Source organism: Eleutherodactylus coqui, unplaced genomic scaffold (assembly GCF_035609145.1).
Source record: "Eleutherodactylus coqui strain aEleCoq1 unplaced genomic scaffold, aEleCoq1.hap1 HAP1_SCAFFOLD_471, whole genome shotgun sequence".
Lineage (NCBI taxonomy): Eukaryota > Metazoa > Chordata > Amphibia > Anura > Eleutherodactylidae > Eleutherodactylus > Eleutherodactylus coqui.
The window spans coordinates 11,954-27,836 of NW_027102177.1; the positions used below are offsets into that span (position 1 = coordinate 11,954).

General features: G+C 56.6%; 71 pseudogenes; all 71 read left to right on the forward strand.

Annotated features, from left to right (window-relative positions):
- Nucleotides 1–32: 32 nt before the first annotated feature.
- Nucleotides 33–151, forward strand: LOC136599246 (5S ribosomal RNA; annotated as a pseudogene).
- An 80-nt stretch (nt 152–231) lies between these two features.
- LOC136598928 (5S ribosomal RNA) lies at nt 232–350 on the forward strand (annotated as a pseudogene).
- Nucleotides 351–430: 80 nt separating this feature from the next.
- On the forward strand, nt 431–549 carry LOC136599166 (5S ribosomal RNA; annotated as a pseudogene).
- Nucleotides 550–629: 80 nt separating this feature from the next.
- Nucleotides 630–748, forward strand: LOC136598929 (5S ribosomal RNA; annotated as a pseudogene).
- Nucleotides 749–1,226: 478 nt separating this feature from the next.
- On the forward strand, nt 1,227–1,345 carry LOC136599070 (5S ribosomal RNA; annotated as a pseudogene).
- A 279-nt stretch (nt 1,346–1,624) lies between these two features.
- Nucleotides 1,625–1,743, forward strand: LOC136598931 (5S ribosomal RNA; annotated as a pseudogene).
- An 80-nt stretch (nt 1,744–1,823) lies between these two features.
- On the forward strand, nt 1,824–1,942 carry LOC136598932 (5S ribosomal RNA; annotated as a pseudogene).
- An 80-nt stretch (nt 1,943–2,022) lies between these two features.
- LOC136599188 (5S ribosomal RNA) lies at nt 2,023–2,141 on the forward strand (annotated as a pseudogene).
- An 80-nt stretch (nt 2,142–2,221) lies between these two features.
- LOC136599233 (5S ribosomal RNA) lies at nt 2,222–2,340 on the forward strand (annotated as a pseudogene).
- Nucleotides 2,341–2,619: 279 nt separating this feature from the next.
- On the forward strand, nt 2,620–2,738 carry LOC136599195 (5S ribosomal RNA; annotated as a pseudogene).
- Nucleotides 2,739–3,017: 279 nt separating this feature from the next.
- On the forward strand, nt 3,018–3,136 carry LOC136599021 (5S ribosomal RNA; annotated as a pseudogene).
- Nucleotides 3,137–3,216: 80 nt separating this feature from the next.
- On the forward strand, nt 3,217–3,335 carry LOC136599192 (5S ribosomal RNA; annotated as a pseudogene).
- An 80-nt stretch (nt 3,336–3,415) lies between these two features.
- On the forward strand, nt 3,416–3,534 carry LOC136598933 (5S ribosomal RNA; annotated as a pseudogene).
- Nucleotides 3,535–3,614: 80 nt separating this feature from the next.
- On the forward strand, nt 3,615–3,733 carry LOC136598934 (5S ribosomal RNA; annotated as a pseudogene).
- Nucleotides 3,734–3,813: 80 nt separating this feature from the next.
- Nucleotides 3,814–3,932, forward strand: LOC136598936 (5S ribosomal RNA; annotated as a pseudogene).
- An 80-nt stretch (nt 3,933–4,012) lies between these two features.
- Nucleotides 4,013–4,131, forward strand: LOC136599212 (5S ribosomal RNA; annotated as a pseudogene).
- Nucleotides 4,132–4,211: 80 nt separating this feature from the next.
- Nucleotides 4,212–4,330, forward strand: LOC136598937 (5S ribosomal RNA; annotated as a pseudogene).
- An 80-nt stretch (nt 4,331–4,410) lies between these two features.
- LOC136598938 (5S ribosomal RNA) lies at nt 4,411–4,529 on the forward strand (annotated as a pseudogene).
- Nucleotides 4,530–4,609: 80 nt separating this feature from the next.
- On the forward strand, nt 4,610–4,728 carry LOC136599198 (5S ribosomal RNA; annotated as a pseudogene).
- Nucleotides 4,729–4,807: 79 nt separating this feature from the next.
- LOC136598939 (5S ribosomal RNA) lies at nt 4,808–4,926 on the forward strand (annotated as a pseudogene).
- Nucleotides 4,927–5,006: 80 nt separating this feature from the next.
- Nucleotides 5,007–5,125, forward strand: LOC136599125 (5S ribosomal RNA; annotated as a pseudogene).
- An 80-nt stretch (nt 5,126–5,205) lies between these two features.
- Nucleotides 5,206–5,324, forward strand: LOC136599213 (5S ribosomal RNA; annotated as a pseudogene).
- Nucleotides 5,325–5,404: 80 nt separating this feature from the next.
- LOC136599200 (5S ribosomal RNA) lies at nt 5,405–5,523 on the forward strand (annotated as a pseudogene).
- Nucleotides 5,524–5,603: 80 nt separating this feature from the next.
- Nucleotides 5,604–5,722, forward strand: LOC136598940 (5S ribosomal RNA; annotated as a pseudogene).
- Nucleotides 5,723–5,802: 80 nt separating this feature from the next.
- Nucleotides 5,803–5,921, forward strand: LOC136599237 (5S ribosomal RNA; annotated as a pseudogene).
- An 80-nt stretch (nt 5,922–6,001) lies between these two features.
- LOC136599256 (5S ribosomal RNA) lies at nt 6,002–6,121 on the forward strand (annotated as a pseudogene).
- An 80-nt stretch (nt 6,122–6,201) lies between these two features.
- LOC136598942 (5S ribosomal RNA) lies at nt 6,202–6,320 on the forward strand (annotated as a pseudogene).
- An 80-nt stretch (nt 6,321–6,400) lies between these two features.
- Nucleotides 6,401–6,519, forward strand: LOC136599082 (5S ribosomal RNA; annotated as a pseudogene).
- A 79-nt stretch (nt 6,520–6,598) lies between these two features.
- On the forward strand, nt 6,599–6,717 carry LOC136599094 (5S ribosomal RNA; annotated as a pseudogene).
- A 79-nt stretch (nt 6,718–6,796) lies between these two features.
- Nucleotides 6,797–6,915, forward strand: LOC136599106 (5S ribosomal RNA; annotated as a pseudogene).
- An 80-nt stretch (nt 6,916–6,995) lies between these two features.
- Nucleotides 6,996–7,114, forward strand: LOC136599119 (5S ribosomal RNA; annotated as a pseudogene).
- Nucleotides 7,115–7,194: 80 nt separating this feature from the next.
- LOC136599131 (5S ribosomal RNA) lies at nt 7,195–7,313 on the forward strand (annotated as a pseudogene).
- Nucleotides 7,314–7,393: 80 nt separating this feature from the next.
- Nucleotides 7,394–7,512, forward strand: LOC136599135 (5S ribosomal RNA; annotated as a pseudogene).
- Nucleotides 7,513–7,592: 80 nt separating this feature from the next.
- Nucleotides 7,593–7,711, forward strand: LOC136598943 (5S ribosomal RNA; annotated as a pseudogene).
- An 80-nt stretch (nt 7,712–7,791) lies between these two features.
- Nucleotides 7,792–7,910, forward strand: LOC136598944 (5S ribosomal RNA; annotated as a pseudogene).
- Nucleotides 7,911–8,189: 279 nt separating this feature from the next.
- LOC136598945 (5S ribosomal RNA) lies at nt 8,190–8,308 on the forward strand (annotated as a pseudogene).
- A 77-nt stretch (nt 8,309–8,385) lies between these two features.
- LOC136599208 (5S ribosomal RNA) lies at nt 8,386–8,504 on the forward strand (annotated as a pseudogene).
- Nucleotides 8,505–8,584: 80 nt separating this feature from the next.
- LOC136598946 (5S ribosomal RNA) lies at nt 8,585–8,703 on the forward strand (annotated as a pseudogene).
- Nucleotides 8,704–8,783: 80 nt separating this feature from the next.
- Nucleotides 8,784–8,902, forward strand: LOC136598948 (5S ribosomal RNA; annotated as a pseudogene).
- An 80-nt stretch (nt 8,903–8,982) lies between these two features.
- LOC136598949 (5S ribosomal RNA) lies at nt 8,983–9,101 on the forward strand (annotated as a pseudogene).
- An 80-nt stretch (nt 9,102–9,181) lies between these two features.
- On the forward strand, nt 9,182–9,300 carry LOC136598950 (5S ribosomal RNA; annotated as a pseudogene).
- Nucleotides 9,301–9,380: 80 nt separating this feature from the next.
- LOC136598951 (5S ribosomal RNA) lies at nt 9,381–9,499 on the forward strand (annotated as a pseudogene).
- A 279-nt stretch (nt 9,500–9,778) lies between these two features.
- LOC136598953 (5S ribosomal RNA) lies at nt 9,779–9,897 on the forward strand (annotated as a pseudogene).
- A 279-nt stretch (nt 9,898–10,176) lies between these two features.
- LOC136598954 (5S ribosomal RNA) lies at nt 10,177–10,295 on the forward strand (annotated as a pseudogene).
- An 80-nt stretch (nt 10,296–10,375) lies between these two features.
- LOC136598955 (5S ribosomal RNA) lies at nt 10,376–10,494 on the forward strand (annotated as a pseudogene).
- An 80-nt stretch (nt 10,495–10,574) lies between these two features.
- LOC136598956 (5S ribosomal RNA) lies at nt 10,575–10,693 on the forward strand (annotated as a pseudogene).
- An 80-nt stretch (nt 10,694–10,773) lies between these two features.
- On the forward strand, nt 10,774–10,892 carry LOC136599214 (5S ribosomal RNA; annotated as a pseudogene).
- Nucleotides 10,893–10,972: 80 nt separating this feature from the next.
- LOC136598957 (5S ribosomal RNA) lies at nt 10,973–11,091 on the forward strand (annotated as a pseudogene).
- Nucleotides 11,092–11,171: 80 nt separating this feature from the next.
- LOC136598958 (5S ribosomal RNA) lies at nt 11,172–11,290 on the forward strand (annotated as a pseudogene).
- An 80-nt stretch (nt 11,291–11,370) lies between these two features.
- LOC136599199 (5S ribosomal RNA) lies at nt 11,371–11,489 on the forward strand (annotated as a pseudogene).
- A 79-nt stretch (nt 11,490–11,568) lies between these two features.
- LOC136598960 (5S ribosomal RNA) lies at nt 11,569–11,687 on the forward strand (annotated as a pseudogene).
- An 80-nt stretch (nt 11,688–11,767) lies between these two features.
- LOC136599126 (5S ribosomal RNA) lies at nt 11,768–11,886 on the forward strand (annotated as a pseudogene).
- Nucleotides 11,887–11,966: 80 nt separating this feature from the next.
- On the forward strand, nt 11,967–12,085 carry LOC136598961 (5S ribosomal RNA; annotated as a pseudogene).
- Nucleotides 12,086–12,165: 80 nt separating this feature from the next.
- On the forward strand, nt 12,166–12,284 carry LOC136599234 (5S ribosomal RNA; annotated as a pseudogene).
- Nucleotides 12,285–12,364: 80 nt separating this feature from the next.
- Nucleotides 12,365–12,483, forward strand: LOC136599238 (5S ribosomal RNA; annotated as a pseudogene).
- Nucleotides 12,484–12,563: 80 nt separating this feature from the next.
- Nucleotides 12,564–12,683, forward strand: LOC136599253 (5S ribosomal RNA; annotated as a pseudogene).
- An 80-nt stretch (nt 12,684–12,763) lies between these two features.
- On the forward strand, nt 12,764–12,882 carry LOC136598962 (5S ribosomal RNA; annotated as a pseudogene).
- Nucleotides 12,883–12,962: 80 nt separating this feature from the next.
- On the forward strand, nt 12,963–13,081 carry LOC136598964 (5S ribosomal RNA; annotated as a pseudogene).
- A 79-nt stretch (nt 13,082–13,160) lies between these two features.
- On the forward strand, nt 13,161–13,279 carry LOC136599121 (5S ribosomal RNA; annotated as a pseudogene).
- Nucleotides 13,280–13,358: 79 nt separating this feature from the next.
- On the forward strand, nt 13,359–13,477 carry LOC136598965 (5S ribosomal RNA; annotated as a pseudogene).
- An 80-nt stretch (nt 13,478–13,557) lies between these two features.
- LOC136598966 (5S ribosomal RNA) lies at nt 13,558–13,676 on the forward strand (annotated as a pseudogene).
- An 80-nt stretch (nt 13,677–13,756) lies between these two features.
- LOC136598967 (5S ribosomal RNA) lies at nt 13,757–13,875 on the forward strand (annotated as a pseudogene).
- Nucleotides 13,876–13,955: 80 nt separating this feature from the next.
- Nucleotides 13,956–14,074, forward strand: LOC136599136 (5S ribosomal RNA; annotated as a pseudogene).
- An 80-nt stretch (nt 14,075–14,154) lies between these two features.
- Nucleotides 14,155–14,273, forward strand: LOC136598968 (5S ribosomal RNA; annotated as a pseudogene).
- A 279-nt stretch (nt 14,274–14,552) lies between these two features.
- LOC136598969 (5S ribosomal RNA) lies at nt 14,553–14,671 on the forward strand (annotated as a pseudogene).
- An 80-nt stretch (nt 14,672–14,751) lies between these two features.
- LOC136599249 (5S ribosomal RNA) lies at nt 14,752–14,870 on the forward strand (annotated as a pseudogene).
- Nucleotides 14,871–14,949: 79 nt separating this feature from the next.
- Nucleotides 14,950–15,068, forward strand: LOC136598970 (5S ribosomal RNA; annotated as a pseudogene).
- Nucleotides 15,069–15,148: 80 nt separating this feature from the next.
- On the forward strand, nt 15,149–15,267 carry LOC136598972 (5S ribosomal RNA; annotated as a pseudogene).
- Nucleotides 15,268–15,347: 80 nt separating this feature from the next.
- LOC136599127 (5S ribosomal RNA) lies at nt 15,348–15,466 on the forward strand (annotated as a pseudogene).
- An 80-nt stretch (nt 15,467–15,546) lies between these two features.
- On the forward strand, nt 15,547–15,665 carry LOC136598973 (5S ribosomal RNA; annotated as a pseudogene).
- An 80-nt stretch (nt 15,666–15,745) lies between these two features.
- Nucleotides 15,746–15,864, forward strand: LOC136599201 (5S ribosomal RNA; annotated as a pseudogene).
- Nucleotides 15,865–15,883: the final 19 nt, after the last annotated feature.

Sequence of the window (15,883 nt, forward strand, 5' to 3'; positions counted from 1 at the left end):
TGCAGAAAGCCCATAGGAAAAGAGGAGGAGCTGTCAACGGGCATTCTAAGCTGAATGTGCCTGCTCTCGTCAGATCGCGGCCGCCAGCCAGCTTGAGGCCTGGCAAGTACCAGTATGGCTGACCGGCTGGGAGTCCCAGGTCCCGTTGACTTTTAAGGCCGTGAGTAGGTTTCTTTCCTTTTCGGAGGTGCGTTCGCACTGCAGAAAGCCCATAGGAAAGGAGGAGGAGCTGTCAACGGGCATTCTAAGCTGAATGTGCCTGCTCTCGTCAGATCGCGGCCGCCAGCCAGCTTGAGGCCTGGCAAGTACCAGTATGGGTGACCGGCTGGGAATCCCAGGTCCCGTTGACTTTTAAGGCCGTGAGTAGGTTTCTTTCCTTTTCGGAGGTGCGTTCGCACTGCAGAAAGCCCATAGGAAAGGAGGAGGAGCTGTCAACGGGCATTCTAAGCTGAATGTGCCTGCTCTCGTCAGATCGCGGCCGCCAGCCAGCTTGAGGCCTGGCAAGTACCAGTATGGGTGACCGGCTGGGAATCCTAGGTCCCGTTGACTTTTAAGGCCGTGAGTAGGTTTCTTTCCTTTTCGGAGGTGCGTTCGCACTGCAGAAAGCCCATAGGAAAGGAGGAGGAGCTGTCAACGGGCATTCTAAGCTGAATGTGCCTGCTCTCGTCAGATCGCGGCCGCCAGCCAGCTTGAGGCCTGGCAAGTACCAGTATGGGTGACCGGCTGGGAATCCCAGGTCCCGTTGACTTTTAAGGCCGTGAGTAGGTTTCTTTCCTTTTCGGAGGTGCGTTCGCACTGCAGAAAGCCCATAGGAAAGGAGGAGGAGCTGTCAACGGGCAATTTTTGCTGAATGTGCCTGCTCTCGTCAGATCGCGGCCGCCAGCCAGCTTGAGGCCTGGCAAGTACCAGTATGGGTGACCGGCTGGGAATCCCAGGTCCCGTTGACTTTTAAGGCCGTGAGTAGGTTTCTTTCCTTTTCGGAGGTGCGTTCGCACTGCAGAAAGCCCATAGGAAAGGCGGAGGAGCTGTCAACGGGCATTATAAGCTGAATGTGCCTGCTCTTGTCAGATCGCGGCCGCCAGCCAGCTTGAGGCCTGGCAAGTACCAGTATGGGTGACCGGCTGGGAATCCCAGGTCCCGTTGACTTTTAAGGCCGTGAGTAGGTTTCTTTCCGTTTCGGAGGTGCGTTCGCACTGCAGAAAGCCTATAGGAAAGGAGGAAGAGCTGTCAACGGGCATTCTAAGCTGAATGTGCCTGCTCTCGTCAGATCGCGGCCGCCAGCCAGCTTGAGGCCTGGCAAGTACCAGTATGGGTGACCGGCTGGGAATCCCAGGTCCCGTTGACTTTTAAGGCCGTGATTAGGTTTCTTTCCTTTTCGGAGGTGCGTTCGCACTGCAGAAAGCCCATAGGAAAGGAGGAGGAGCTGTCACCAGGCATTCTAAGCTGAATGTGCCTGCTTTCGTCAGATCGCGGCCGCCAGCCAGCTTGAGGCCTGGCAAGTACCAGTATGGGTGACCGGCTGGGAATCCCAGGTCCCGTTGACTTTTAAGGCCGTGAGTAGGTTTCTTTCCGTTTCGGAGGTGCGTTCGCACTGCAGAAAGCCCATAGGAAAGGAGGAGGAGCTGTCAACGGGCATTCTAAGCTGAATGTGCCTGCTCTCGTCAGATCGCGGCCGCCAGCCAGCTTGAGGCCTGGCAAGTACCAGTATGGGTGACCGGCTGGGAATCCCAGGTCCCGTTGACTTTTAAGGCCGTGAGTAGGTTTCTTTCCTTTTCGGAGGTGCGTTCGCACTGCAGAAAGCCCATAGGAAAGGAGGAGGAGCTGTCAACGGGCATTCTAAGCTGAATGTGCCTGCTCTCGTCAGATCGCGGCCGCCAGCCAGCTTGAGGCCTGGCAAGTACCAGTATGGGTGACCGGCTGGGAATCCCAGGTCCCGTTGACTTTTAAGGCCGTGAGTAGGTTTCTTTCCGTTTCGGAGGTGCGTTCGCACTGCAGAAAGCCCATAGGAAAGGAGGAGGAGCTGTCAACGGGCATTCTAAGCTGAATGTGCCTGCTCTCGTCAGATCGCGGCCGCCAGCCAGCTTGAGGCCTGGCAAGTACCAGTATGGGTGACTGGCTGGGAATCCCAGGTCCCGTTGACTTTTAAGGCCGTGAGTAGGTTTCTTTCCTTTTCGGAGGTGCGTTCGCACTGCAGAAAGCCCATAGGAAAGGAGGAGGAGCTGTCAACAGGCATTCTAAGCTGAATGTGCCTGCTCTCGTCAGATCGCGGCCGCCAGCCAGCTTGAGGCCTGGCAAGTACCAGTATGGGTGACCGGCTGGGAATCCCAGGTCCCGTTGACTTTTAAGGCCGTGAGTAGGTTTCTTTCCTTTTCGGAGGTGCGTTCCCATGCAGAAAGCCCATAGGAAAGGAGGAGGAGCTGTCAACGGGCATTCTAAGCTGAATGTGCCTGCTCTCGTAAGATCGCGGCCGCCAGCCAGCTTTGAGGCCTGGCAATTACCAGTATGGGTGACCGGCTGGGAATCCCAGGTCCCGTTGTCTTTTAAGGCCGTGAGTAGGTTTCTTTCCGTTTCGGAGGTGCGTTTGCACTGCAGAAAGCCTATAGGAAAGGAGGAGGAGCTGTCAACGGGCATTCTAAGCTGAATGTGCCTGCTCTCGTCAGATCGCGGCCGCCAGCCAGCTTGAGGCCTGGCAAGTACCAGTATGGGTGACCGGCTGGGAATCGCAGGTCCCGTTGACTTTTAAGGCCGTGAGTAGGTTTCTTTCCTTTTCGGAGGTGCGTTCGCACTGCAGAAAGCCCATAGGAAAGGAGGAGGAGCTGTCACCAGGCATTCTAAGCTGAATGTGCCTGCTCTCGTCAGATCGCAGCCGCCAGCCAGCTTGAGGCCTGGCAAGTACCAGTAAGGGTGACCGGCTGGGAATCCCAGGTCCCGTTGACTTTTAAGGCCGTGAGTAGGTTTCTTTCCTTTTCGGAGGTGCGTTCGCACTGCAGAAAGCCCATAGGAAAGGAGGAGGAGCTGTCAACGGGCATTCTAAGCTGAATGTGCCTGCTCTCGTCAGATCGCGGCCGCCAGCCAGCTTGAGGCCTGGCAAGTACCAGTATGGGTGACCGACTGGGAATCCCAGGTCCCGTTGACTTTTAAGGCCGTGAGTAGGTTTCTTTCCTTTTCGGAGGTGCGTTCGCACTGCAGAAAGCCCATAGGAAAGGAGGAGGAGCTGTCAACGGGCATTCTAAGCTGAATGTGCCTGCTCTCGTCAGATCGCGGCCGCCAGCCAGCTTGAGGCCTGGCAAGTAGCAGTATGGGTGACCGGCTGGGAATCCCAGGTCCCGTTGACTTTTAAGGCCGTGAGTAGGTTTCTTTCCGTTTCGGAGGTGCGTTCGCACTGCAGAAAGCCCATAGGAAAGGAGGAGGAGCTGTCAACGGGCATTCTAAGCTGAATGTGCCTGCTCTCGTCAGATCGCGGCCGCCAGCCAGCTTGAGGCCTGGCAAGTACCAGTATGGGTGACCGGCTGGGAATCCCAGGTCCCGTTGACTTTTAAGGCCGTGAGTAGGTTTCTTTCCTTTTCGGAGGTGCGTTCGCACTGCAGAAAGCCCATAGGAAAGGAGGAGGAGCTGTCAACGGGCATTCTAAGCTGAATGTGCCTGCTCTCGTCAGATCGCGGCCGCCAGCCAGCTTGAGGCCTGGCAAGTACCAGTATGGGTGACCGGCTGGGAATCCCAGGTCCCGTTGACTTTTAAGGCCGTGAGTAGGTTTCTTTCCTTTTCGGAGGTGCGTTCGCACTGCAGAAAGCCCATAGGAAAGGAGGAGGAGCTGTCAACGGGCATTCTAAGCTGAATGTGCCTGCTCTCGTCAGATCGCGGCCGCCAGCCAGCTTGAGGCCTGGCAAGTACCAGTATGGGTGACCGGCTGGGAATCCCAGGTCCCGTTGACTTTTAAGGCCGTGAGTAGGTTTCTTTCCTTTTCGGAGGTGCGTTCGCACTGCAGAAAGCCCATAGGAAAGGAGGAGGAGCTGTCAACGGGCATTCTAAGCTGAATGTGCCTGCTCTTGTCAGATCGCGGCCGCCAGCCAGCTTGAGGCCTGGCAAGTACCAGTATGGGTGACCGGCTGGGAATCCCAGGTCCCGTTGACTTTTAAGGCCGTGAGTAGGTTTCTTTCCTTTTCGGAGGTGCGTTCGCACTGCAGAAAGCCCATAGGAAAGGAGGAGGAGCTGTCAACGGGCATTCTAAGCTGAATGTGCCTGCTCTCGTCAGATCGCGGCCGCCAGCCAGCTTGAGGCCTGGCAAGTACCAGTATGGGTGACCGGCTGGGAATCCCAGGTCCCGTTGACTTTTAAGGCCGTGAGTAGGTTTCTTTCCTTTTCGGAGGTGCGTTCGCACTGCAGAAAGCCCATAGGAAAGGAGGAGGAGCTGTCAACGGGCATTCTAAGCTGAATGTGCCTGCTCTCGTCAGATCGCGGCCGCCAGCCAGCTTGAGGCCTGGCAAGTACCAGTATGGGTGACCGGCTGGGAATCCCAGGTCCCGTTGACTTTTAAGGCCGTGAGTAGGCTTCTTTCCTTTTCGGAGGTGCGTTCGCACTGCAGAAAGCCCATAGGAAAGGAAGAGGAGCTGTCAACGAGCATTCTAAGCTGAATGTGCCTGCTCTCGTCAGATCGCGGCCGCCAGCCAGCTTGAGGCCTGGCAAGTACCAGTATGGGTGACCGGCTGGGAATCCCAGGTCCCGTTGACTTTAAGGCCGTGAGTAGGTTTCTTTCCTTTTCGGAGGTGCGTTCGCACTGCAGAAAGCCCATAGGAAAGGAGGAGGAGCTGTCAACGGGCATTCTAAGCTGAATGTGCCTGCTCTCGTCAGATCGCGGCCGCCAGCCAGCTTGAGGCCTGGCAAGTACCAGTATGGGTGACCGGCTGGGAATCCCAGGTCCCGTTGACTTTTAAGGCCGTGAGTAGGTTTCTTTCCTTTTCGGAGGTGCGTTCGCACTGCAGAAAGCCCATAGGAAAGGAGGAGGAGCTGTCAACGGGCATTCTAAGCTGAATGTGCCTGCTCTCGTCAGATCGCGGCCGCCAGCCAGCTTGAGGCCTGGCAAGTACCAGTATGGGTGACCGGCTGGGAATCCCAGGTCCTGTTGACTTTTAATGCCGTGAGTAGGTTTCTTTCCTTTTCGGAGGTGCGTTCGCACTGCAGAAAGCCCATAGGAAAGGAGGAGGATCTGTCAACGGGCATTCTAAGCTGAATGTGCCTGCTCTTGTCAGATCGCGGCCGCCAGCCAGCTTGAGGCCTGGCAAGTACCAGTATGGGTGACCGGCTGGGAATCCCAGGTCCCGTTGACTTTTAAGGCCGTGAGTAGGTTTCTTTCCTTTTCGGAGGTGCGTTCGCACTGCAGAAAGCCCATAGGAAAGGAGGAGGAGCTGTCAACGGGCATTCTAAGCTGAATGTGCCTGCTCTCGTCAGATTGCGGCCGCCAGCCAGCTTGAGGCCTGGCAAGTACCAGTATGGGTGACCGGCTGGGAATCCCAGGTCCCGTTGACTTTTAAGGCCGTGAGTAGGTTTCTTTCCGTTTCGGAGGTGCGTTCGCACTGCAGAAAGCCCATAGGAAAGCAGGAGGTGCTGTCAACGGGCATTCTAAGCTGAATGTGCCTGCTCTCGTCAGATCGCGGCCGCCAGCCAGCTTGAGGCCTGGCAAGTACCAGTATGGGTGACCGGCTGGGAATCCCAGGTCCCGTTGACTTTTAAGGCCGTGAGTAGGTTTCTTTCCTTTTCGGAGGTGCGTTCGCACTGCAGAAAGCCCATAGGAAAGGAGGAGGAGCTGTCAACGGGTATTCTAAGCTGAATGTGCCTGCTCTCGTCAGATCGTGGCCGCCAGCCAGCTTGAGGCCTGGCAAGTACCAGTATGGGTGACCGGCTGGGAATCCCAGGTCCCGTTGACTTTTAAAGCCGTGAGTAGGTTTCTTTCCCGTTCGGAGGTGCGTTCGCACTGCAGAAAGCCCATAGGAAAGCAGGAGGAGCTGTCAACGGGCATTCTAAGCTGAATGTGCCTGCTCTCGTCAGATTCGCGGTCGCCAGCCAGCTTGAGGCCTGGCAAGTACCAGTATGGGTGACCGGCTGGGAATCCCAGGTCCCGTTGACTTTTAAGGCCGTGAGTAGGTTTCTTTCCGTTTCGGAGGTGCGTTCGCACTGCAGAAAGCCCATAGGAAAGGAGGAGGAGCTGTCAACGGGCATTCTAAGCTGAATGTGCCTGCTCTCGTCAGATCGCGGCCGCCAGCCAGCTTGAGGCCTGGCAAGTACCAGTATGGGTGACCGGCTGGGAATCCCAGGTCCCGTTGACTTTTAAGGCCGTGAGTAGGTTTCTTTCCTTTTCGGAGGTGCGTTCGCACTGCAGAAAGCCCATAGGAAAGGAGGAGGAGCTGTCAACGGGCATTCTAAGCTGAATGTGCCTGCTCTCGTCAGATCGCGGCCGCCAGCCAGCTTGAGGCCTGGCAAGTACCAGTATGGGTGACCGGCTGGGAATCCCAGGTCCCGTTGACTTTTAAGGCCGTGAGTAGGTTTCTTTCCTTTTCGGAGGTGCGTTCGCATGCAGTAAGCCCATAGGAAAGGAGGAGGAGCTGTCAACGGGCATTCTAAGCTGAATGTGCCTGCTCTCGTCAGATCGCGGCCGCCAGCCAGCTTGAGGCCTGGCAAGTACCAGTATGGGTGACCGGCTGGGAATCCCAGGTCCCGTTGACTTTTAAGGACGTGAGTAGGTTTCTTTCCGTTTCGGAGGTGCGTTCGCATGCAGAAAGCCCATAGGAAAGGAGGAGGAGCTGTCAACGGGCATTCTAAGCTGAATGTGCCTGCTCTCGTCAGATCGCGGCCGCCAGCCAGCTTGAGGCCTGGCAAGTACCAGTATGGGTGACCGGCTGGGAATCCCAGGTCCCGTTGACTTTTAAGGCCGTGAGTAGGTTTCTTTCCGTTTCGGAGGTGCGTTCGCACTGCAGAAAGCCCATAGGAAAGGAGGAGGAGCTGTCAACGGGCATTCTAAGCTGAATGTGCCTGCTCTCGTCAGATCGCGGCCGCCAGCCAGCTTGAGGCCTGGCAAGTACCAGTATGGGTGACCGGCTGGGAATCCCAGGTCCCGTTGACTTTTAAGGCCGTGAGTAGGTTTCTTTCCTTTTCGGAGGTGCGTTCGCACTGCAGAAAGCCCATAGGAAAGGAGGAGGAGCTGTCAACGGGCATTCTAAGCTGAATGTGCCTGCTCTCGTCAGATCGCGGCCGCCAGCCAGCTTGAGGCCTGGCAAGTACCAGTATGGGTGACCGGCTGGGAATCCCAGGTCCCGTTGACTTTTAAGGCCGTGAGTAGGTTTCTTTCCGTTTCGGAGGTGCGTTCGCACTGCAGAAAGCCCATAGGAAAGGAGGAGGAGCTGTCAACGGGCATTTTAAGCTGAATGTGCCTGCTCTCGTCAGATCGCAGCCGCCAGCCAGCTTGAGGCCTGGCAAGTACCAGTATGGGTGACCGGCTGGGAATCCCAGGTCCCGTTGACTTTTAAGGCCGTGAGTAGGTTTCTTTCCTTTTCGGAGGTGCGTTCGCACTGCAGAAACCCCATAGGAAAGGAGGAGGAGCTGTCAACGGGCATTCTAAGCTGAATGTGCCTGCTCTCGTCAGATCGCGGCCGCCAGCCAGCTTGAGGCCTGGCAAGTACCAGTATGGGTGACCGGCTGGGAATCCCAGGTCCCGTTGACTTTTAAGGCCGTGAGTAGGTTTCTTTCCTTTTCGGAGGTGCGTTCGCACTGCAGAAAGACCATAGGAAAGGAGGAGGAGCTGTCAACGGGCATTCTAAGCTGAATGTGCCTGCTCTCGTCAGATCGCGGCCGCCAGCCAGCTTGAGGCCTGGCAAGTACCAGTATGGGTGACCGGCTGGGAATCCCAGGTCCCGTTGACTTTTAAGGCCGTGAGTAGGTTTCTTTCCTTTTCGGAGGTGCGTTCGCACTGCAGAAAGCCCATAGGAAAGGCAGAGGAGCTGTCAACGGGCATTCTAAGCTGAATGTGACTGCTCTTGTCAGATCGCGGCCGCCAGCCAGCTTGAGGCCTGGCAAGTACCAGTATGGGTGACCGGCTGGGAATCCCAGGTCCCGTTGACTTTTAAGGCCGTGAGTAGGTTTCTTTCCGTTTCGGAGGTGCGTTCGCACTGCAGAAAGCCCATAGGAAAGGCGGAGGAGCTGTCAACGGGCATTCTAAGCTGAATGTGCCTGCTCTCGTCAGATCGCGGCCGCCAGCCAGCTTGAGGCCTGGCAAGTACCAGTATGGGTGACCGGCTGGGAATCCCAGGTCCCGTTGACTTTTAAGCCCGTGAGTAGGTTTCTTTCCGTTTCGGAGGTGCGTTCGCACTGCAGAAAGCCCATAGGAAAGGAGGAGCTGTCAACGGGCATTCTAAGCTGAATGTGCCTGCTCTCGTCAGATCACGGCCGCCAGCCAGCTTGAGGCCTGGCAAGTACCAGTATGGGTGACCGGCTGGGAATCCCAGGTCCCGTTGACTTTTAAGGCCGTGAGTAGGTTTCTTTCCTTTTCGGAGGTGCGTTCGCACTGCAGAAAGCCCATAGGAAAGGAGGAGGAGCTGTCAACGGGCATTCTAAGCTGAATGTGCCTGCTCTCGTCAGATCGCGGCCGCCAGCCAGCTTGAGGCCTGGCAAGTACCAGTATGGGTGACCGGCTGGGAATCCCAGGTCCCGTTGACTTTTAAGGCCGTGAGTAGGTTTCTTTCCTTTTCGGAGGTGCGTTCGCACTGCAGAAAGCCCATAGGAAAGGAGGAGGAGCTGTCAACGGGCATTCTAAGCTGAATGTGCCTGCTCTCGTCAGATCGCGGCCGCCAGCCAGCTTGAGGCCTGGCAAGTACCAGTATGGGTGACCGGCTGGGAATCCCAGGTCCCGTTGACTTTTAAGGCCGTGAGTAGGTTTCTTTCCGTTTCGGAGGTGCGTTCGCACTGCAGAAAGCCCATAGGAAAGGAGGAGGAGCTGTCAACGGGCATTCTAAGCTGAATGTGCCTGCTCTCGTCAGATCGCGGCCGCCAGCCAGCTTGAGGCCTGGCAAGTACCAGTATGGGTGACCGGCTGGGAATCCCAGGTCCCGTTGACTTTTAAGGCCGTGAGTAGGTTTCTTTCCGTTTCGGAGGTGCGTTCGCACTGCAGAAAGCCCATAGGAAAGGAGGAGGAGCTGTCAACGGGCATTCTAAGCTGAATGTGCCTGCTCTCGTCAGATCGCGGCCGCCAGCCAGCTTGAGGCCTGGCAAGTACCAGTATGGGTGACCGGCTGGGAATCCCAGGTCCCGTTGACTTTTAAGGCCGTGAGTAGGTTTCTTTCCTTTTCGAAGGTGCGTTCGCACTGCAGAAAGCCCATAGGAAAGGAGGAGGAGCTGTCAACGGGCATTCTAAGCTGAATGTGCCTGCTCTCGTCAGATCGCGGCCGCCAGCCAGCTTGAGGCCTGGCAAGTACCAGTATGGGTGACCGGCTGGGAATCCCAGGTCCCGTTGACTTTTAAGGCCGTGAGTAGGTTTCTTTCCTTTTCGGAGGTGCGTTCCCATGCAGAAAGCCCATAGGAAAGGAGGAGGAGCTGTCAACGGGCATTCTAAGCTGAATGTGCCTGCTCTCGTAAGATCGCGGCCGCCAGCCAGCTTTGAGGCCTGGCAAGTACCAGTATGGGTGACCGGCTGGGAATCCCAGGTCCCGTTGTCTTTTAAGGCCGTGAGTAGGTTTCTTTCCGTTTCGGAGGTGCGTTTGCACTGCAGAAAGCCTATAGGAAAGGAGGAGGAGCTGTCAACGGGCATTCTAAGCTGAATGTGCCTGCTCTCGTCAGATCGCGGCCGCCAGCCAGCTTGAGGCCTGGCAAGTACCAGTATGGGTGACCGGCTGGGAATCCCAGGTCCCGTTGACTTTTAAGGCCGTGAGTAGGTTTCTTTCCTTTTCGGAGGTGCGTTCGCACTGCAGAAAGCCCATAGGAAAGGAGGAGGAGCTGTCACCAGGCATTCTAAGCTGAATGTGCCTGCTCTCGTCAGATCGCGGCCGCCAGCCAGCTTGAGGCCTGGCAAGTACCAGTATGGGTGACCGGCTGGGAATCCCAGGTCCCGTTGACTTTTAAGGCCGTGAGTAGGTTTCTTTCCTTTTCGGAGGTGCGTTCGCACTGCAGAAAGCCCATAGGAAAGGAGGAGGAGCTGTCAACGGGCATTCTAAGCTGAATGTGCCTGCTCTCGTCAGATCGCGGCCGCCAGCCAGCTTGAGGCCTGGCAAGTACCAGTATGGGTGACCGGCTGGGAATCCCAGGTCCCGTTGACTTTTAAGGCCGTGAGTAGGTTTCTTTCCTTTTCGGAGGTGCGTTCGCACTGCAGAAAGCCCATAGGAAAGGAGGAGGAGCTGTCAACGGGCATTCTAAGCTGAATGTGCCTGCTCTCGTCAGATCGCGGCCGCCAGCCAGCTTGAGGCCTGGCAAGTACCAGTATGGGTGACCGGCTGGGAATCCCAGGTCCCGTTGACTTTTAAGGCCGTGAGTAGGTTTCTTTCCTTTTCGGAGGTGCGTTCGCACTGCAGAAAGCCCATAGGAAAGGAGGAGGAGCTGTCAACGGGCATTCTAAGCTGAATGTGCCTGCTCTCGTCAGATCGCGGCCGCCAGCCAGCTTGAGGCCTGGCAAGTACCAGTATGGGTGACCGGCTGGGAATCCCAGGTCCCGTTGACTTTTAAGGCCGTGAGTAGGTTTCTTTCCTTTTCGGAGGTGCGTTCGCACTGCAGAAAGCCCATAGGAAAGGAGGAGGAGCTGTCAACGGGCATTCTAAGCTGAATGTGCCTGCTCTTGTCAGATCGCGGCCGCCAGCCAGCTTGAGGCCTGGCAAGTACCAGTATGGGTGACCGGCTGGGAATCCCAGGTCCCGTTGACTTTTAAGGCCGTGAGTAGGTTTCTTTCCTTTTCGGAGGTGCGTTCGCACTGCAGAAAGCCCATAGGAAAGGAGGAGGAGCTGTCAACGGGCATTCTAAGCTGAATGTGCCTGCTCTCGTCAGATCGCGGCCGCCAGCCAGCTTGAGGCCTGGCAAGTACCAGTATGGGTGACCGGCTGGGAATCCCAGGTCCCGTTGACTTTTAAGGCCGTGAGTAGGTTTCTTTCCTTTTCGGAGGTGCGTTCGCACTGCAGAAAGCCCATAGGAAAGGAGGAGGAGCTGTCAACGGGCATTCTAAGCTGAATGTGCCTGCTCTCGTCAGATCGCGGCCGCCAGCCAGCTTGAGGCCTGGCAAGTACCAGTATGGGTGACCGGCTGGGAATCCCAGGTCCCGTTGACTTTTAAGGCCGTGAGTAGGCTTCTTTCCTTTTCGGAGGTGCGTTCGCACTGCAGAAAGCCCATAGGAAAGGAAGAGGAGCTGTCAACGAGCATTCTAAGCTGAATGTGCCTGCTCTCGTCAGATCGCGGCCGCCAGCCAGCTTGAGGCCTGGCAAGTACCAGTATGGGTGACCGGCTGGGAATCCCAGGTCCCGTTGACTTTAAGGCCGTGAGTAGGTTTCTTTCCTTTTCGGAGGTGCGTTCGCACTGCAGAAAGCCCATAGGAAAGGAGGAGGAGCTGTCAACGGGCATTCTAAGCTGAATGTGCCTGCTCTCGTCAGATCGCGGCCGCCAGCCAGCTTGAGGCCTGGCAAGTACCAGTATGGGTGACCGGCTGGGAATCCCAGGTCCCGTTGACTTTTAAGGCCGTGAGTAGGTTTCTTTCCTTTTCGGAGGTGCGTTCGCACTGCAGAAAGCCCATAGGAAAGGAGGAGGAGCTGTCAACGGGCATTCTAAGCTGAATGTGCCTGCTCTCGTCAGATCGCGGCCGCCAGCCAGCTTGAGGCCTGGCAAGTACCAGTATGGGTGACCGGCTGGGAATCCCAGGTCCTGTTGACTTTTAAGGCCGTGAGTAGGTTTCTTTCCTTTTCGGAGGTGCGTTCGCACTGCAGAAAGCCCATAGGAAAGGAGGAGGATCTGTCAACGGGCATTCTAAGCTGAATGTGCCTGCTCTCGTCAGATCGCGGCCGCCAGCCAGCTTGAGGCCTGGCAAGTACCAGTATGGGTGACCGGCTGGGAATCCCAGGTCCCGTTGACTTTTAAGGCCGTGAGTAGGTTTCTTTCCGTTTCGGAGGTGCGTTCGCACTGCAGAAAGCCCATAGGAAAGCAGGAGGTGCTGTCAACAGGCATTCTAAGCTGAATGTGCCTGCTCTCGTCAGATCGCGGCCGCCAGCCAGCTTGAGGCCTGGCAAGTACCAGTATGGGTGACCGGCTGGGAATCCCAGGTCCCGTTGACTTTTAAGGCCGTGAGTAGGTTTCTTTCCTTTTCGGAGGTGCGTTCGCACTGCAGAAAGCCCATAGGAAAGGAGGAGGAGCTGTCAACGGGTATTCTAAGCTGAATGTGCCTGCTCTCGTCAGATCGTGGCCGCCAGCCAGCTTGAGGCCTGGCAAGTACCAGTATGGGTGACCGGCTGGGAATCCCAGGTCCCGTTGACTTTTAAAGCCGTGAGTAGGTTTCTTTCCCGTTCGGAGGTGCGTTCGCACTGCAGAAAGCCCATAGGAAAGCAGGAGGAGCTGTCAACGGGCATTCTAAGCTGAATGTGCCTGCTCTCGTCAGATTCGCGGCCGCCAGCCAGCTTGAGGCCTGGCAAGTACCAGTATGGGTGACCGGCTGGGAATCCCAGGTCCCGTTGACTTTTAAGGCCGTGAGTAGGTTTCTTTCCGCTTCGGAGGTGCGTTCGCACTGCAGAAAGCCCATAGGAAAGGAGGAGGAGCTGTCAACGGGCATTCTAAGCTGAATGTGCCTGCTCTCGTCAGATCGCGGCCGCCAGCCAGCTTGAGGCCTGGCAAGTACCAGTATGGGTGACCGGCTGGGAATCCCAGGTCCCGTTGACTTTTAAGGCCGTGAGTAGGTTTCTTTCCTTTTCGGAGGTGCGTTCGCACTGCAGAAAGCCCATAGGAAAGGAGGAGGAGCTGTCAACGGGCATTCTAAGCTGAATGTGCCTGCTCTCGTCAGATCGCGGCCGCCAGCCAGCTTGAGGCCTGGCAAGTACCAGTATGGGTGACCGGCTGGGAATCCCAGGTCCCGTTGACTTTTAAGGCCGTGAGTAGGTTTCTTTCCTTTTCGGAGGTGCGTTCGCATGCAGTAAGCCCATAGGAAAGGAGGAGGAGCTGTCAACGGGCATTCTAAGCTGAATGTGCCTGCTCTCGTCAGATCGCGGCTGCCAGCCAGCTTGAGGCCTGGCAAGTACCAGTATGGGTGACCGGCTGGGAATCCCAGGTCCCGTTGACTTTTAAGGACGTGAGTAGGTTTCTTTCCGTTTCGGAGGTGCGTTCGCATGCAGAAAGCCCATAGGAAAGGAGGAGGAGCTGTCAACGGGCATTCTAAGCTGAATGTGCCTGCTCTCGTCAGATCGCGGCCGCCAGCCAGCTTGAGGCCTGGCAAGTACCAGTATGGGTGACCGGCTGGGAATCCCAGGTCCCGTTGACTTCTAAGGCCGTGAGTAGGTTTCTTTCCGTTTCGGAGGTGCGTTCGCACTGCAGAAAGCCCATAGGAAAGGAGGAGGAGCTGTCAACGGGCATTCTAAGCTGAATGTGCCTGCTCTCGTCAGATCGCGGCCGCCAGCCAGCTTGAGGCCTGGCAAGTACCAGTATGGGTGACCGGCTGGGAATCCCAGGTCCCGTTGACTTTTAAGGCCGTGAGTAGGTTTCTTTCCTTTTCGGAGGTGCGTTCGCACTGCAGAAAGCCCATAGGAAAGGAGGAGGAGCTGTCAACGGGCATTCTAAGCTGAATGTGCCTGCTCTCGTCAGATCGCGGCCGCCAGCCAGCTTGAGGCCTGGCAAGTACCAGTATGGGTGACCGGCTGGGAATCCCAGGTCCCGTTGACTTTTAAGGCCGTGAGTAGGTTTCTTTCCGTTTCGGAGGTGCGTTCGCACTGCAGAAAGCCCATAGGAAAGGAGGAGGAGCTGTCAACGGGCATTTTAAGCTGAATGTGCCTGCTCTCGTCAGATCGCAGCCGCCAGCCAGCTTGAGGCCTGGCAAGTACCAGTATGGGTGACCGGCTGGGAATCCCAGGTCCCGTTGACTTTTAAGGCCGTGAGTAGGTTTCTTTCCTTTTCGGAGGTGCGTTCGCACTGCAGAAAGCCCATAGGAAAGGAGGAGGAGCTGTCAACGGGCATTCTAAGCTGAATGTGCCTGCTCTCGTCAGATCGCGGCCGCCAGCCAGCTTGAGGCCTGGCAAGTACCAGTATGGGTGACCGGCTGGGAATCCCAGGTCCCGTTGACTTTTAAGGCCGTGAGTAGGTTTCTTTCCTTTTCGGAGGTGCGTTCGCACTGCAGAAAGACCATAGGAAAGGAGGAGGAGCTGTCAACGGGCATTCTAAGCTGAATGTGCCTGCTCTCGTCAGATCACGGCCGCCAGCCAGCTTGAGGCCTGGCAAGTACCAGTATAGGTGACCGGCTGGGAATCCCAGGTCCCGTTGACTTTTAAGGCCGTGAGTAGGTTTCTTTCCTTTTCGGAGGTGCGTTCGCACTGCAGAAAGCCCATAGGAAAGGAGGAGGAGCTGTCAACGGGCATTCTAAGCTGAATGTGCCTGCTCTCGTCAGATCGCGGCCGCCAGCCAGCTTGAGGCCTGGCAAGTACCAGTATGGGTGACCGGCTGGGAATCCCAGGTCCCGTTGACTTTTAAGGCCGTGAGTAGGTTTCTTTCCTTTTCGGAGGTGCGTTCGCACTGCAGAAAGCCCATAGGAAAGGAGGAGGAGCTGTCAACGAGCATTCTAAGCTGAATGTGCCTGCTCTCGTCAGATCGCGGCCGCCAGCCAGCTTGAGGCCTGGCAAGTACCAGTATGGGTGGCCGGCTGGGAATCCCAGGTCCCGTTGACTTTAAGGCCGTGAGTAGGTTTCTTTCCTTTTCGGAGGTGCGTTCGCACTGCAGAAAGCCCATAGGAAAGGAGGAGGAGCTGTCAACGGGCATTCTAAGCTGAATGTGCCTGCTCTCGTCAGATCGCGGCCGCCAGCCAGCTTGAGGCCTGGCAAGTACCAGTATGGGTGACCGGCTGGGAATCCCAGGTCCCGTTGACTTTTAAGGCCGTGAGTAGGTTTCTTTCCTTTTCGGAGGTGCGTTCGCACTGCAGAAAGCCCATAGGAAAGGAGGAGGAGCTGTCAACGGGCATTCTAAGCTGAATGTGCCTGCTCTCGTCAGATCGCGGCCGCCAGCCAGCTTGAGGCCTGGCAAGTACCAGTATGGGTGACCGGCTGGGAATCCCAGGTCCCGTTGACTTTTAAGGCCGTGAGTAGGTTTCTTTCCTTTTCGGAGGTGCGTTCGCACTGCAGAAAGCCCATAGGAAAGGAGGAGGAGCTGTCAACGGGCATTCTAAGCTGAATGTGCCTGCTCTCGTCAGATCGCGGCCGCCAGCCAGCTTGAGGCCTGGCAAGTACCAGTATGGGTGACCGGCTGGGAATCCCAGGTCCTGTTGACTTTTAAGGCCGTGAGTAGGTTTCTTTCCTTTTCGGAGGTGCGTTCGCACTGCAGAAAGCCCATAGGAAAGGAGGAGGATCTGTCAACGGGCATTCTAAGCTGAATGTGCCTGCTCTCGTCAGATCGCGGCCGCCAGCCAGCTTGAGGCCTGGCAAGTACCAGTATGGGTGACCGGCTGGGAATCCCAGGTCCCGTTGACTTTTAAGGCCGTGAGTAGGTTTCTTTCCTTTTCGGAGGTGCGTTCGCACTGCAGAAAGCCCATAGGAAAGGAGGAGGAGCTGTCAACGGGCATTCTAAGCTGAATGTGCCTGCTCTCGTCAGATTGCGGCCGCCAGCCAGCTTGAGGCCTGGCAAGTACCAGTATGGGTGACCGGCTGGGAATCCCAGGTCCCGTTGACTTTTAAGGCCGTGAGTAGGT